General features: G+C 32.7%; 1 long non-coding RNA gene across 1 annotated transcript in view; it reads left to right on the top strand.

The window, feature by feature from the left end:
- The window catches only part of LOC126809787 (uncharacterized), a 98,257-nt gene extending 85,421 nt beyond the window's left edge, over positions 1–12,836 (top strand). The window contains exon 3 of the long non-coding RNA XR_007674950.2: positions 12,799–12,836. This is a non-coding gene — a long non-coding RNA (uncharacterized LOC126809787). The remainder of the gene's footprint in view (positions 1–12,798) is intronic.
- The last annotated feature ends 2,291 nt before the right edge of the window (positions 12,837–15,127 follow it).

The following is a 15,127-nucleotide window of genomic DNA, read 5'->3' as shown; positions in this document are numbered from 1 at the left end:
TTGTTCAAAAATAAGCTTTATATATTCCTGATGGATGATCACCTTTATTTTACTTAATATGATATTATGTATAATGTACTGACTGTTATTAGATTTATTATCATTGATATAAATTTGTTTTTTGTCTTTTGGTCGAAGTGTTCTGTTTGCATTTATGTGAACTAGACATGTAATTCCTACACTGGATATGTTTTTTTTAATATGATAAAATAAATGCGTCATTATATAGACCCTTCAGGTTTCATTGGCATATTACATGGTGCCTGGGAGAGTAACATAATTACATTGATCTCCTTTATATCGGAAAATACAGTATATTAACATAAAATTTATTATTTTTTGTCCTTTTTAAAACACCTGATACAAATTTAGTAATTCATTGTTCTTTGTGCAGAATGAAAATGATACAAGAAAAAATGAATTGAAAAATGACTTTTGAAGCCTAATAGAAGTGAAAATCAAAGAGAATAGGCAAAAAAAACAAACTCACATAAATAACCACATTCTTTTGATATCAGAGGGCCTTTATGTGTCTATTAATAGATATACATGCTCTTAAAGATAGATTGCCAGGCACAAGTGGTTTGATGACAAAACTCAAAATTTCAACATGGTTGTTTTTGTGACTTTTTATTCAATTTTCAACAACAATTACAAAATTTCAATCTTAATGACTTATTTTTTTTTAAATAAAAAAAGTCATACTGGTAAGTAATCATCGTGATTGTCAAGTCACACATACAAATAAAGAATGAAATTCTGTAATGAGTCAATTAGGTAAGCCTATTAAAAGTAAATCTAGCAATCAATTTCAGATAAGGTAAAAAACCTGTGTATTGCTACATTTTGGCATTTGATTTCCATACTAGAACCGACTTTCATTCACACCACTTTGTAAAATCTGGGAGGGACTTGCCCTTTAATAGTAAGTGTTGGAGAAATTCAAATATATAAACAGAAACCGAAAACACAAATGTGTGGACAAGACACAGCACACAGATATTGCAAGCAAACAACAAAAGTACAATTATATCATGTGAATGGATCTGGGCAGCTGACTGTAAGCGACCTCTTCACTGTACAATCCCCAGCCGCTAGTGATAGAAGCTTCACTCAAAGTGTAAACAATGGCTATGTATTTGCAAGACAATGATAGCACACTGAAGAAAACAGTTTATAAGTATTATAAAAACAAAAACAAGGAGTTTGGATATTAATTGATTGAAATAAGGGTTCAAAACCTTATGAGAATTTGAACAATATTGGAGTGTATTAAATACACTGCAAATAAAACCTTGAAAGATTATTTTATGAATTTATTATGTCTTAGATATATGAATAAATGCATAACAATTTGAATTTCCATTATTGATACATTGAAATAAGATTATTTTTTGTCAAACCTTTCAGAAAGTTAAAGCACTTATCAGTTGTTGTAGAAGAAAATGTCGTAAAAATTTATCTTGCTGTCCTAGAATTCTGTTTATCAACATAAGTATTTTTTGGTATATGTACATTATATATGAAATATCAGACTAAAGATAGTCAACATGTCTATACATAATCTAATTTTATATTAGATTTTCAAATTACTAGACCCAAAAATGGATGAAAAAGAGAGAGATTGGAGGAAAACAAAATAGATAAAAAACGTAAAAAAAATATAGACAAATCTGGTTAAGACCATAGTGAGGTGTTCAGAAAGAAATTATTAATGGAACTACGTGATTTTAAATTCACGTGAGAACATTTGGTGGAGTTTGACTACAGAGAACAACCATATTAGACTCACTTAATATTCCTTTTCCATTTTCGTACATTCGACTTTAAAAGGTCAAAATCCAGACATGACTCTAATAGAACTTTTTATTGGGCTGGTACAATCAAATCTACATTAACAAGTGTCTGGATGTTAATACTGTGGTTGGAAGATGAATGAAAGCTGAAGTTTGTGTGTTTAGCTGAGGTTTAATTGATATTGGTAGAGTCAGGGTTCGGGTAATGGAATATTTTCAGAAGAAATAAATAGAAAAAAAACAGTGATTTTCAAATTACCTAATTTATTTCCCTGTATGAAACTCTTTTCAACCCTCCTCCACTATGACTAGTTATAATATATTTATTTTCTTAGTTCGTTATATGAATTTGAATGAGGTTAAAAACCAAATGTCCAAAAAACAAATTTTAAGTATTTATCAAATAGTAAGATCCGGGCAATATAAAATAAAAAGCAATAAAAGTGCAGCAGAAAGAGGATGGATATTACTTCTTTCATAGGCATACTTGAACACATTAAAGATGCATTATTTAAGATTTAGATAAAGAACTGGCCATTCTTGCTGTAATAGCTCAAAATAGATAATGAAAAATTAATATATTTAAAATTTAGTCAAATTACTTTATTCTGTGTATGAGTGTTTGAAGTTTTGACGTTTTGACTAAATGTTGCATACATGTAGATTGTTTATTATCGTAGCTACTATACTTGCCAAGTCTCGATTATCTATTTTATGATTTCAAATGATGCAAGGAATTTTTTTAAAAAATGCCTTAATATTATTCCTTTTCCAAATAGGATTTTTACTGGTGGCGATATTTTGGGGTTTGTTGAATAAAGTCTTCAAATTTATTTTAGTTAAGACTGGAATCCCATTGGACTTTAGAACATGCTGGTTTTGATTGGCAAGCTGACAGTAATTCATCAGGCCAGTGACTGCAGCCAATGTTTCTCTATATTCACTGAAGTAATTCAATATAATTACATCATACAGCGATCGAAAAATATCATCAGGAGTAATAAAAATATAATAACCCATCAACCTGCAGACTTAGATTGATAAATCATTGTGCCTGATGTTAGCTTTAATGTGCCTCGTGGTAATACAGCAGCAAATCCCAGTTCCACTTTAATTAAATTGCAACAAAAATGATTTAGAGACAAGATCTGAAGCAGGACGGGTTTTTTTTACGCAGATGGGGGCAGAGAATAACAGCCAGTAAAATTGTGAAATATAAATCATCACACAAAATAATTTTTTTTTTAGCCTGCATTAAGAGACGAATTCATTGATACACCATAATAAAAAAAAAGTGGGTATTATAAAAATTCTGATAATTTGTTTATTAGGTTGGTGTTGAACTTTTTCTGCTCGTCAGCATAAATCTTCGACTTTGATCATTTAAAACCAATGAAGAAAGATATATGAGGGAAACAGCACCAAATAAATCTTTTAAATGGTCTAGACAAAACATTGAAACTTTTGTTTGTGTCTGCATTGAACATGTTCAGTGCAAGTTCAGGAAATTTGAAAATGGAGAGGTTGGGGAAGTAGAAAAAAAAAATAAGTGTACATTATGAAGATAATTAAATACTTCTTGTTTGAGGAGTTCATATGACTGACAATGTTTTGTTATACTTTTGCATTTAAATCACAATGGGTGGTGGCTCTGCTGATCTGCATAAGGCAGGATAGGCATACTCAATCTGGAAAATTATGCCACATCATTTGAGGATTTCACCTGGCTAACATGTGTTTGGTGTACATTACATGTTGGACAGAGTGTGGATGGGTGATCCATTTGCCTCAACCTCAGGCTGTTAAAATGACAATTCAACATCTAGTTTAAATGACTCTTGTACATCCAGTGAAATGACCCTTTTATATCCAGTACAGTTGTTGTGCTTTTAATCACAGGCATATATGTGGAATTTCTGTTAGTTACTCGGATTCCTCCCCGTCAGTTCTGTTGAGTAGACGACTCCATTTTTTTCATCTCTTCCATTATTATCACAATAAGATAATCACTTTAACATTATTGATCTTAAAGAAAAAAAAGTTACACAAGGGTACAATTAATATTTTTTTCTTCAAATACTTGTGCATGTTTCTTTTTTTATCAACAACCACTGAGAGTTTTTCCAGTTTATCTAAAGCACACTACACATAATGAAGATCACTTGATTATTGTCACAGGTTTTTTCTCAAATATGATGTACATAAAGTTTAAATTTATTACATAGTCTTTGTAACAGGTGAATCAGTTGTAAAACGAACAAAAGCTAAAGGGAGATAAATGAAATTAAATATTGTATCTGCACCAACCGGGCTAATGAATACTGGCATACATCATACAGTGTGTTATAAGGGACATTTTGCCATGACAGCAGCATTTCCCGCTACTTTTCCTTGAATTTTAATTGTCAAGTGTTCTTTCACATGCAGAGCAATGAGTACCCAGTTGGACCATAACAGTCACAATAAAAATAGTTTTGTTGAAGTTAAAGAAATAGCTATGGCAACTCCATAGGTTGACACTCAGTTTTAATTAACCAACTAATATATTGTGGGCTATTCTTGTATGTGATTTTCTATTTACCCACATGTTTCAGATAAAAAGATATTTTTGTGGGCTGACCAGATGACCTAATTATGCTTGAAGGAACATTTTGTTAATGGTTGTCTGTTTAATACCAAGATCTGACATTTAGTCTCCACACTTGTATTCTCTGGAGTGGTACTGCTAAAATAAACGACTGTACTATTCCCCCATTCAGTACTGTAGATTCTATTACATCTTACTCTAATTTTGTTTCTAATCCCCTTATCTCTCCTTTCATCTACTCCTGACACTCTTTTCGTGTCCTCGACAAGAGTCTTAGGTTGATAGAAACTTGAGCGTCCTATTCTATTCTGAGATGATCTGAAATCAACACCAACGCCATGGTTTCCATTACGCTGTATTTCATCTTGAACACTTAAACAGGTTTTTATGATGGTTGGTTGAAATTCATTTGTTATTGAGTACTCTCAGTGCATGGATTCTGTGACCAGTTGTGGTTTTCAAGGAGGTTTTCGTAGTTTAAAGTTACCATATTTAATGAAAGAATTGTACACATGTTCCATTCAACTGACACCACTATCAACTACAAAACGTAAAATATAAAGTATTAGTTGCCAGCCAGATAAAATTCTGTTCGGAGTCGCAGTGGCTCGATGAGTATGATATGGCACTGTTTCACTTCTTTAGGGGTTCTAGGTTCAATCAAAGTGTTGTTCAGTAAAATTTCTCTCAGTATTTCCAGCCTGGATTCCCCATGTCAGTGGCGCAGGCTAGAAAGCCTGGTCGTTCTGATAGTATGGAAAATAGAGGCCCCGTTAATGCCATTGGCACCCCCTAAAAGTTCCCTTGACATTTGGATATTGAAATAAGAGTTATAGACTGCTCCCTCTTCATTAAACAGATTAATGCATATACATGTAAGAAACGAAGCTCCCGCCTTTAAAGCGCAACTCGGCTGAGCAATGGTATCACTATGTTTTGAACCCAATTTCAGTTTTATTGCTATGTATCCAGCTTTTCGTCAATATTGCCTTAACGTTCACATATGTTCTGCTAAATTTACTAACATATAACAGGTAATAAGGTGACTAAGGCAACAGGCCACAGGGAAATTATCTCCAATTTCTCTTGTCTCTCGCTCATCGTTTTAAACATTATATTGAGTGAGAATCGGGAGGAAGATGTCGAATGGTTTGATTGTGTTTAAGGTCGGGTAATAAACAGTTTAAGCTTCTCGTTACAGTCAGTCAATAAACTCTTATTGAACATCATACAGCTAGGAGAGTAGTAGGGTGGAATGTTAGGACAAGGATCTGGAGAAAAGAAAGGGGGTATCTCATCTTTACTTTACTTTTGAGACTAACACATGGTTAATTTCTGCTTTTCTTTTAACAAATACTAACACACGAGCCCTTGGAAATAGAGTATGGCTTGTTAGAAAAAGATGTGTAGGGAAAAGAAATCAGGTTTATTGTCTCATCTCTACTTTACTTTGATCATTTTGACACTAACACATAGTTTATTTCTTTTTATTATATTTTAATGGTTATTAACAACTAGTCCATAAACTCATATTAAGCACATTTTGACATTAGACATATTTTCAATGGATCTTTGACTTTTACTCCGAAGGACTAGCACTGTCAATGCAAGTGCTAGGTTATCGTTCTTGTACTGCTGACATGGTGAATCGGGACAGGAAACTACAGAGAATTTTCTCAGCCAATGCCGACTCATTGGGCTTGCGTGGCTCTCTCTAGAGTTTAAGGTAACAATATGAAATCGATATAACTTGAAATGACAATGTTGTAATTCGTTGTTTTGAATAAATAATGAACCAATAAAACTACTGTGCCCCTCTCCACCGTTTGGGAATTCTGTGTACTACACACAATTTAAAGACAGTGAGACAAAATCAATAGGACCAGAGCTCATAAGCAAACAATGAAATGAAAGGAAATGTGGTTTAATGTCCTTCTTTTCTACACCAACAGGACTAATAAAGACGGGTATATACAAGTGGACAATGAAGGAAATTTTGAGTTTCTGCCTATTTTTCATGAATTTCCAACTGTCAAAGTTTCTTTTGCATGCACTTGAGTATGTACACAGGACCCCCTGCTTTCTGTCCCATCCGAACAACTAGATGCTGTTCTTTGCCAAACTCTTTGTGCTGCACTGCTGACAAGGGGAACTAGAGTAGCTTTCTCGGCCAATACCTGGACTGAACCTGAATCCACGTCTTTAGTGAGTCTGCACCTCACCACTGTGGCTCCAAAAAGCCAAAAATCCCCAGATAAGCATGACACCAATGACACAAAATTGAACATCAGTATCTGATCCAAGTGAATGGCTGTTATCTCTGATATTTACATACAGTCAAATGTCTTTACTAATCCAAGCTATATATGGTTCTCTTGAAGGAAGAAAATTTATTTTCAAGTCAAGTAAATGATCGTAGACATGACCAGACAATTTAATTTACCAATATTGTTCACTCTCTTTGAGATAGAAAAAATTCAAAGTCGGGAACTTGAAATTTGATTTTAACGCCCCATAAAGCTAATTTGGTGTCTGGTGGGAGAACTATCAAAGGTTGATCACGCTATATAGAACACTTGTTGTGATATAAACCCGATGTGGACCAGGTTTCGTTTATAGTGACATAATGTTCTCTAGAGGGAAGATGCTCTCCAGAGCTTTTCCAAAAAACTTACAGAATAAACTAATCATTTTTTTAATTTTCAAACTGTTCCGGATTCATGACAATATCCAGAAGATCATTTGTTACATTAGAGCCTGGTTGATCTGACAATAAACACCAACAACATCTTGTTAAAACAGACATAATTTATTAACCTAACCCTGACATCTTTTAGTATGAAATATAAACACTATGTCAAACAATCAGATTATGTAGTTGTCAAGTAGAAAAAGTGATGCTATTTTCTTCGACAAAGTATATTTAACTTTTCTGGAGAATGAAATATCAAAGTAGTATTCATATGTGAACTATGCTGGCTCACTTGCAAGGATGTCCCTGGATCGATCCGCTTATTGTTTGAGAAAGTTCCACAGGATTTTCCAGGCAGGTTTCCCTTATGGTAAGTAAGTGTCAATTTATGAAGGACAGGTTAAAACTAAAACATTAGTCATTCAAACACACAGAAAAACTGCATAAGGGGGTGTTGGGTGGCCGAATGGTTTCACACACATACTTTAGGTCATAAGGTCTGTAATTGAGTCAAGTGGTTTTGATTCCTATCTTGTATGTAACAAGTAGTCGAGTCACCTATCCAACCTTTTTGTTGGTTTTCTCTGGGTCCTCCCACTAAAGATCTCTACGGGCAAGCAAATTATTGAAATAAAATTGAAATGACCTTTGTTTCAAGTTTGTGTCAAGTGCATGTTAAAACTCATCTGGCCCTCTTCTTCTCTAGCACACTAGTTCATGGAGTATAAGCTCATCTTATTAATGTGTTGGTGCAGAAAAGTAGGAAGTTAAAACTCATTTTATTTCCCGATAAATAAAAGGTTAATATTAGAAATAAATATTGCTTAGTCATTGTTTAAGTTTGTGAAAAAGTCTAACCCATTATTGTTTAGTTGAGTACTTAGTCATTGTTTAATTTTGTTAAAAAGTAGATAACCCATTATAATATCCTTTAAATATTAATTGTTTTCCCTCCAGTTCTAGATCACATGACCACAATTAACCAATTAGAATTAAGTTTGATTGTGGTTCATGTTACAAGCGTAAAATTATATAACTGATTAGATTAGAAACGTGTATTGTATGTATTTTTTTTATCGTATCTCAAATTATAAAAACATTAAGTTGTTTTATAGAAAGTCACTAGTGCTTGGGGTTATCGAACAATGCTTGTTAATGATTCATAACCCTTGGGTTCAGTTCTTATGCGATCTTGATATTCATCTTTCACGGTACATTTAACCTCTTTTATCGGTGGAAAGTCAGGTGGCTTATGGGTAAATGAGCGGTTCGTTGACAATTTATAAAGTGCTTTTTGTCTTTAAATCTAGGTCTATAGTATTCATTTTGTACGAGAAATGTATCTCAGAGATTAGCTTTGTTTTCTTTGTGTACTAAACTCCTTTTATGCACCAGACCAGTTAAAGCCGCCGACCCAGATCCCAATCCTGACGTACACTTTTTAGACAATATCTAATTATTCACGGTTTAATCAAAATTGATTATTTAACATTTAATTAAGAAAACAAAAAAACACAATATGTACATGTAATTTTTGGGCTTGCTTTCAATTGTAATAAAAAGAGACCAATCAAAAGATTTGACCAAACACTTATATAGGCTAGATTGCTTATTTTATACAGTCTGCAGAGGATGTTGAACTACTGAGCAGTATACTGAATTATTTTTGGACAGATAATCCTTTTTCTGAAATATAAGGTTGAAACATGTGAGAATAGAATTTGACAGAAACATTATATTGGATTTGATAGTTCACCACATCAACCACATCCCCATATTCGGCAAAAAATATAAACCTATTGCGGAAGCTGACATTAAACCATGTAGAGAGAGTGAAATTGGGTTTGATGCTCACCTAACACTAACTGGGTCATTTTGGTAGTAATATGGTATATACATGTATGTACATGTATTTCAATAATTTCTCGGCATTGCATGCAGGATCTTTAGAAGTAAAAGGGAACAAGACAAGATGGAGAAAATTGATCATGCGTCAATCGTCTGTATTGATGGAGTACCTTCTGTATTGTTTGAGTACTGTGTTATACCTTCTGTATTGTTTGAGTACTTTGTAATACTTTCTGTATTGTTTGAGTACTGTAATACCTTCTGTATAGATTGACTACTTTCTGTACTGTTTGACTACCTTCTGTATTATTTGGGTATTGTGTAATGCCTTCTGTATTTTTGGGGTACTGTGTAATGCCTTCTATTTTGAGTACTGTTTAATACCTTTTGTGTCCCCAAACTAGGAATACATGCATCAGTTGTAAAGTTTTACATTCAGATTATTAGTAAACTCCTTGAATTCTGAAAATACCAATAGAATCTATGGGTAAATTAACCCGTGAACCCTGTGAATGGTAGGGATGTGTATCAGGTTCTTTCTGAACTTTGGGCAATCATGTATGTATCTTGACAGTTATGAACTCTGAGAATAAAGTTTCTTGACTCTTGGAATTCATGGGTAACTTGGCCTTAGTTGACTATTGGAATTCGGTAACATAACACAGATGATCTTTGGGAATCTGATAACTTGACCCTATGTACCTAAAGCTAAACATGCTTGAAATAATGGCAATTGTAAAAAAACAAAGCCAATACAGTACTCAATAGTAAAGATCAATAAATCTGCATTTGTGGCTAGTACAGGGACATGGTTAACAGTTGAAAACTACATTGAAACAATGTCATTTATTTCAGCTGAGAGGGAGCACAAAAACTTGAATCCCATGATTCAAACTCAAAGTCTGTCAATGTATAAACTTCACTAAGCTCCTAGGCCAGTCTGAAAATACAAAAAGTCCAAAGATCTGAACAACAAAATGTCATGTCATCTGCTCTAGAAATATCCCTTTAAGATTCATAAAAGTTGTTTTTTAGGTAAAAATGAAAGATTGTTTGATTGGATAGTGCTTTTGTTTGCGCTTCCTTTATATTCTTGTAGAATCTGTTAATAATTAACGACTTTAAGTTGATTATGCGTAAACTATTGTTAGCTATATACCGTAACAAACTTGGCCAATCGATTAGCCATTATATATTTTACTACGTTGCTACTATTTATTATAGTATGCGTAAAGTTGTATATTTTGCCGGTTAAGAGTAGCACTAGGAGTTTATAAAATTAACATTGGAAAACTTTGGATAAAAGATTAATTAATGTTTTTCAAGTTGTGCAGTATATTGGTTTCTATTGTTGAGCAGCAGGATGCATAGATTTTTGTGTTGATGAGTAGCACTAGAAGTGTTTGAACATGCGCTGAAAGTTCTTACCTTAATGAAGATATAGAAACCTTTTGGAGAAAAAAAAATTGAAGTGTTTAAGGTGTGCAAGTTACTTTGTGAAGAAAGAAATGCACTGTTTATAGCCATCTCTTCAATTTCTTAAATGCTAAATTTGATCAAGTGATAAATTTGAGGGTTTTTTTAATAAATATAGATCAGACTTGTGTTTCACAGTTCCACAAATAATTTCTTTAATAAATAAAAGTATGGAAGCTAGAAATTTTATAAATGGATACTTGTACATGTATACAGTATATAAAATAGACAAATAAATAAATTTCACCTTGTATAAAGATTTAAAATCAAATGAAAATTTTGTACAGTATTTTACTGATTAGTGAAAATATTTTACAGTGTGTTACCGATTAGTGAAAATATTTTACAGTGTGATACTGGTATAGTGAAAATGTTTTTAGTGCTATATAAATGAATATAATCTACATGTGTGTACAACATATAAAATAGACCAACAAAACCGCAAAATATTTTTCTTGCTGAAGAAAAAAGAAAATTGTGCTGAATGAATGGATTTTTGAGTGCTTATTCTAAATGATTATCAATTAAATCTTGAAATAAGTCGTGGGTATTATCTCCAATGATAGTAAAAAATTATGAAAATGGATAATTTTGTAGATTGTTAGTAATATACCAAAGTTTCAAAATGTGACTAAAAATTGTGAATATTATTTTTCAACTCCTTAATAGTGTGAAAGAATTAATGTTTAAAAGGTATATCAGTTTTTATTATTCTATGTTCATTACAAATACTTTATGTAACAGCCTGATCTGGAAATAACTATTTTAGTTGCACTTGAATGTAGCTGACGGAACTAGTCCCTGACAATTTTAAACTGTTTGTGTGTAATAATAATATCGGTAAAAACACAGCAAAAAAGAAAGAAAGCCCCAAACATTTCCATATTTTTTCTACCAGCAAGGCCTCTCATTTCAGTCATATTTGCTTGGTAGATTGGCAGTGAAATTAAGCAGCTGAAGAACTGACCTGTCATGCCATAAAACTAGAATTTCAAAGAATTTAACCTTAAAAACACAATAAATACAGTTATATAGTTACAGTTTTTATACTCCCACATTGATACATGTATGTGGTCGTATATTATCGTCGCCCCCATTCGTCCGTCAGTCCGCCAGGCTAAAGTTAATATCCGATTGACTTTAAATTTATACACAGTGTTTAAGATCATGAGACGAAGAAGGCTACTCTTTTGTCAACGATTTCCAATAATTACTGCCAGCGTTATGGCCCTTGATTACTCTAAAAAATCTTGTGGATAGTCTGGAGGCAAAAGTTAATATCAGATTTCATCGATTTCCAGAGTTATGGCCCTTGATCACTTTGGAAAATCTTATGGACACTTTAGAGGCTAAAGTTAATATCTGATTTACACAGTGTTTAAGGTAATGAGACAAAGAAGCCTATTAATTTTCAACGATTTACACAGTGTTTAAATTCATGAGACGAAGAAGCCTATTGATTTTCAACATTTTCTGATAATTACTGTCATAGTTGATCACTTTGAAAAATCTTGTGGACGCTTTAGAGGCTAAAGTTAATATCTGATACAGTGTTTAATATCATCAGATGAAGAAGCCTATCAATTTCCAACAATTTCTAATAATTATGGCAATTGATGTTAAATGTTTTGTATGTTAAATGTTAGAATAGGGCAAAACTAGAAGCCAAATGGGTTGTTACTCGTAATCAGATTTTAGTGTGTTGTAAATGTTTTCATTTCTGACTAAAGAAAAAAAATTGCAACAACCCTTATTAACTCCTCGGACAACCAAGCTGCCATGGGCGTATGTTTCGTTGCCTGGCAACCTATCTTTATGTGTGGAAACGCTTAAAACATATGTAGAAATTAGAATTTAAAAGAATCTAACCTTAGAACACAATACATATACAGTTAAAGTTTTATTTTTTTTTTGTATGAAAACACTTAAAAAATATAACCTTTTAAGGTGTTTTAGGAAACACAATAAATACAGTTAAATTAACAGATTTTATACATGTATGTACCGGTAAAAGCATTTGAAAAAATAAAAAAAAAAAATTTGGAATAATGATAAAAATTGTAATATTCCCTTGAAAAAACTTTAAAAAAACTGTCAAAACTTGATCAGCTAGTAAAATTTTGAAATGACAACCATACTGGAGGCCTAATAGACAATGTGAGTGGAGGGTAGATTGTATTTTTGGTATATTTTGTTAATAAATCAAAGCACAAAACCAAGGGTTAGCCTTGTGAACTGCTGGTGTTTTAGATGGACAAATAAAAAAACAAATGGTTAATTTTGTGAATTTCCAGTGTTCCAGAAGCAGGGCTCACAACAGGGTCTAGAGGGCTCAAAATTGTTTGAAAGATACATTTTTTGTAATAATAATGATAAAAATATATTTGTGTATTTTTCAGGTGATATGCATGACGGTGTTAGTTAGCCTTGAGGTCACATGATGCTCGATATTGTTTGTGGATTAATAATAACGTTACTTTTAACATTAACACCTCATATATCAGGTAAGAATTGTTTATATATCATTATCCTTGTCATACAGTGAAATATTTCATTGTCACACAGTGAAATATTTCACTATCCTTATCACTCAGTAAAATACTTCATTACCTTTGTGTGTGTGTGCTTTAGCTCCAGTCATCCTGTATTTACTATTGAGTCAAGTGATGTGGTTTTGATCCCCACACTTGTTCTTGACAAGGAGTAGGGTTGTCTGCCTAACCTTGTGGGTTTTCTTCAGATCTTCGCACTGCTAAAAAAACACATATGTTAGTGTTGATTGGACGACAGATGTTGAACCCAATGTCTCTCTCCCTCACATTTGATAAGACCTGGCTTATATGGCTTTTTCTTCAAAAATGTTGTCAGTTTTTATTGAAACTTGCAGCAGGTCATAATTGCTACAACCTTCTTTATTCTTAATCTGCCAGAATTACCTACTTCCCAAAGGCAATAACTTCTGGGGTCTACAGCATGCTGTTTGTTTTCAGAATATTGATACCACTCTTGTTTTTATTGTACATTTATATAGTTAGGTGAGAACTGGACAATCTTGCTGATGCTACTGATTTTCTGTAAATCAAACAGCGTAGATATTTCAATGTTTGCGTTCTAATTCTGTTAATTCTGGTCTAATTTGGACGAGCCACAAACCAATATGTACGTTTAGGGTAGTTTCCCTTGGAGATAAATATTTTATAAAAACACGTAGAACTAGAAAGATCATCCTAGTTGTTATTTTTACGATCTGGAGTTGATCCAATACTAACAAGAGAAGAATAACGGAAACCACAGTTGGTACATGTATTATATAGATTTCAATTGAACCCATCAGCTGCTCATTTATACACAGTAGGCGTACAGTTCTTTCCTGACTTGGTCTCCAAATCACATACACTGCTCGTAATTTAGTTATATACTTTACAAAATCATTAAAGGCACAATCAAGTTTCTTCATATATATCTTGACAATACAAATATGTACTGTTTAATGTAATAAATAATGTAGCTATTGTGCTTTTAAGAACAATCTATTATGAAAAATACATTGAAAATAAGCTGGCTTGCTTTTATCTAACACATATAAAGATGGCTGTATGAAATCAATAAATATTTTTGGACTGAAATGGTTTTTTTTAATAAAAGTTCTTTTGATTGAGTATAGTCTTAAATTCTTTATTTTATTATTTCGGCTCATTCAAATATTATTATAGTTATGTTATATACACAGAGTCACTGAAATAAACTTACTCCTACTACTTCTACATCAAACTGGAACTTATAGAAAAGTAATTAATATTAAATATTGTAATTCTGATGTATATGTACATATTTTACAAAATTCATAAGGCCAAAAAATTGATTACTGACTTTAAATAGGAAATGAAATGAAATGTAACTTAGACTGGAAACACAGCTATGATATGTTTCACCTGTGGCCTTCAGCTGTACCAATGCAAGTATGTCACAAATTTTAAGGGAGGTTGGATGGCCGAATGGTTAGTGCATGCACGTTGTATCATAAGTTCTGCCATTGAGTCAACTGGCGTGGTTTCAATTTCCCGGGTGGATGTGACAAGGAGTAGGGTCAATTGCCTAACCTTGTCTGTTTTCTCCGGGTCGTCCGGTTTCCTCCCACTTCTAAAGACCCCTACGCGCAAGCAAATTATTTAAATACAATTGAACCATTTATTAGTCCAGAAATGACCTAGTTTGAGTTGAGTGGATGTTAACCATTGCAAGCCATATCAACTTGTGAAAACTTTCAAAAATGACATATAAAATTATCTATTTCTTGGCATTTTGGCAATGAATTAGTTTAGAAACTTTTTGTTATATCTGTGTGCCCAGTTAATGAAAAATATTTGAAAAAGATAACGAATAACACTCTTTTGAATAAAAATATTTGTTTCAACCGGAATATTCCAGGATTACCGATTGTATTTATTTCCCTGCATTTTAATAGAGATAGCTTCCATGTTTGATACGGAAAAAAGTAAATAAATTATGCTAACAAGTACAATAGCAACACTGTGTGAAACCCTAAATATTATATGTAATATGTTCATACCGGTAATAATGCTTAGTATCGATAATCCAAGCACTGGCCAACTGAGAGCAAAGCATTAAGCTTGAGCATCTACTGAATTCCTAACAAACTATAGAAACACTTTATGCCCTATTTATAATTTAATCTCCACTTATGAATTATATTTTCTGATACATTGT

Source organism: Patella vulgata, chromosome 2 (assembly GCF_932274485.2).
Source record: "Patella vulgata chromosome 2, xgPatVulg1.2, whole genome shotgun sequence".
Lineage (NCBI taxonomy): Eukaryota > Metazoa > Mollusca > Gastropoda > Patellidae > Patella > Patella vulgata.
Note: the sequence above shows the minus strand (reverse complement) of the source record. Positions and strands in the feature narration are given on the sequence as shown.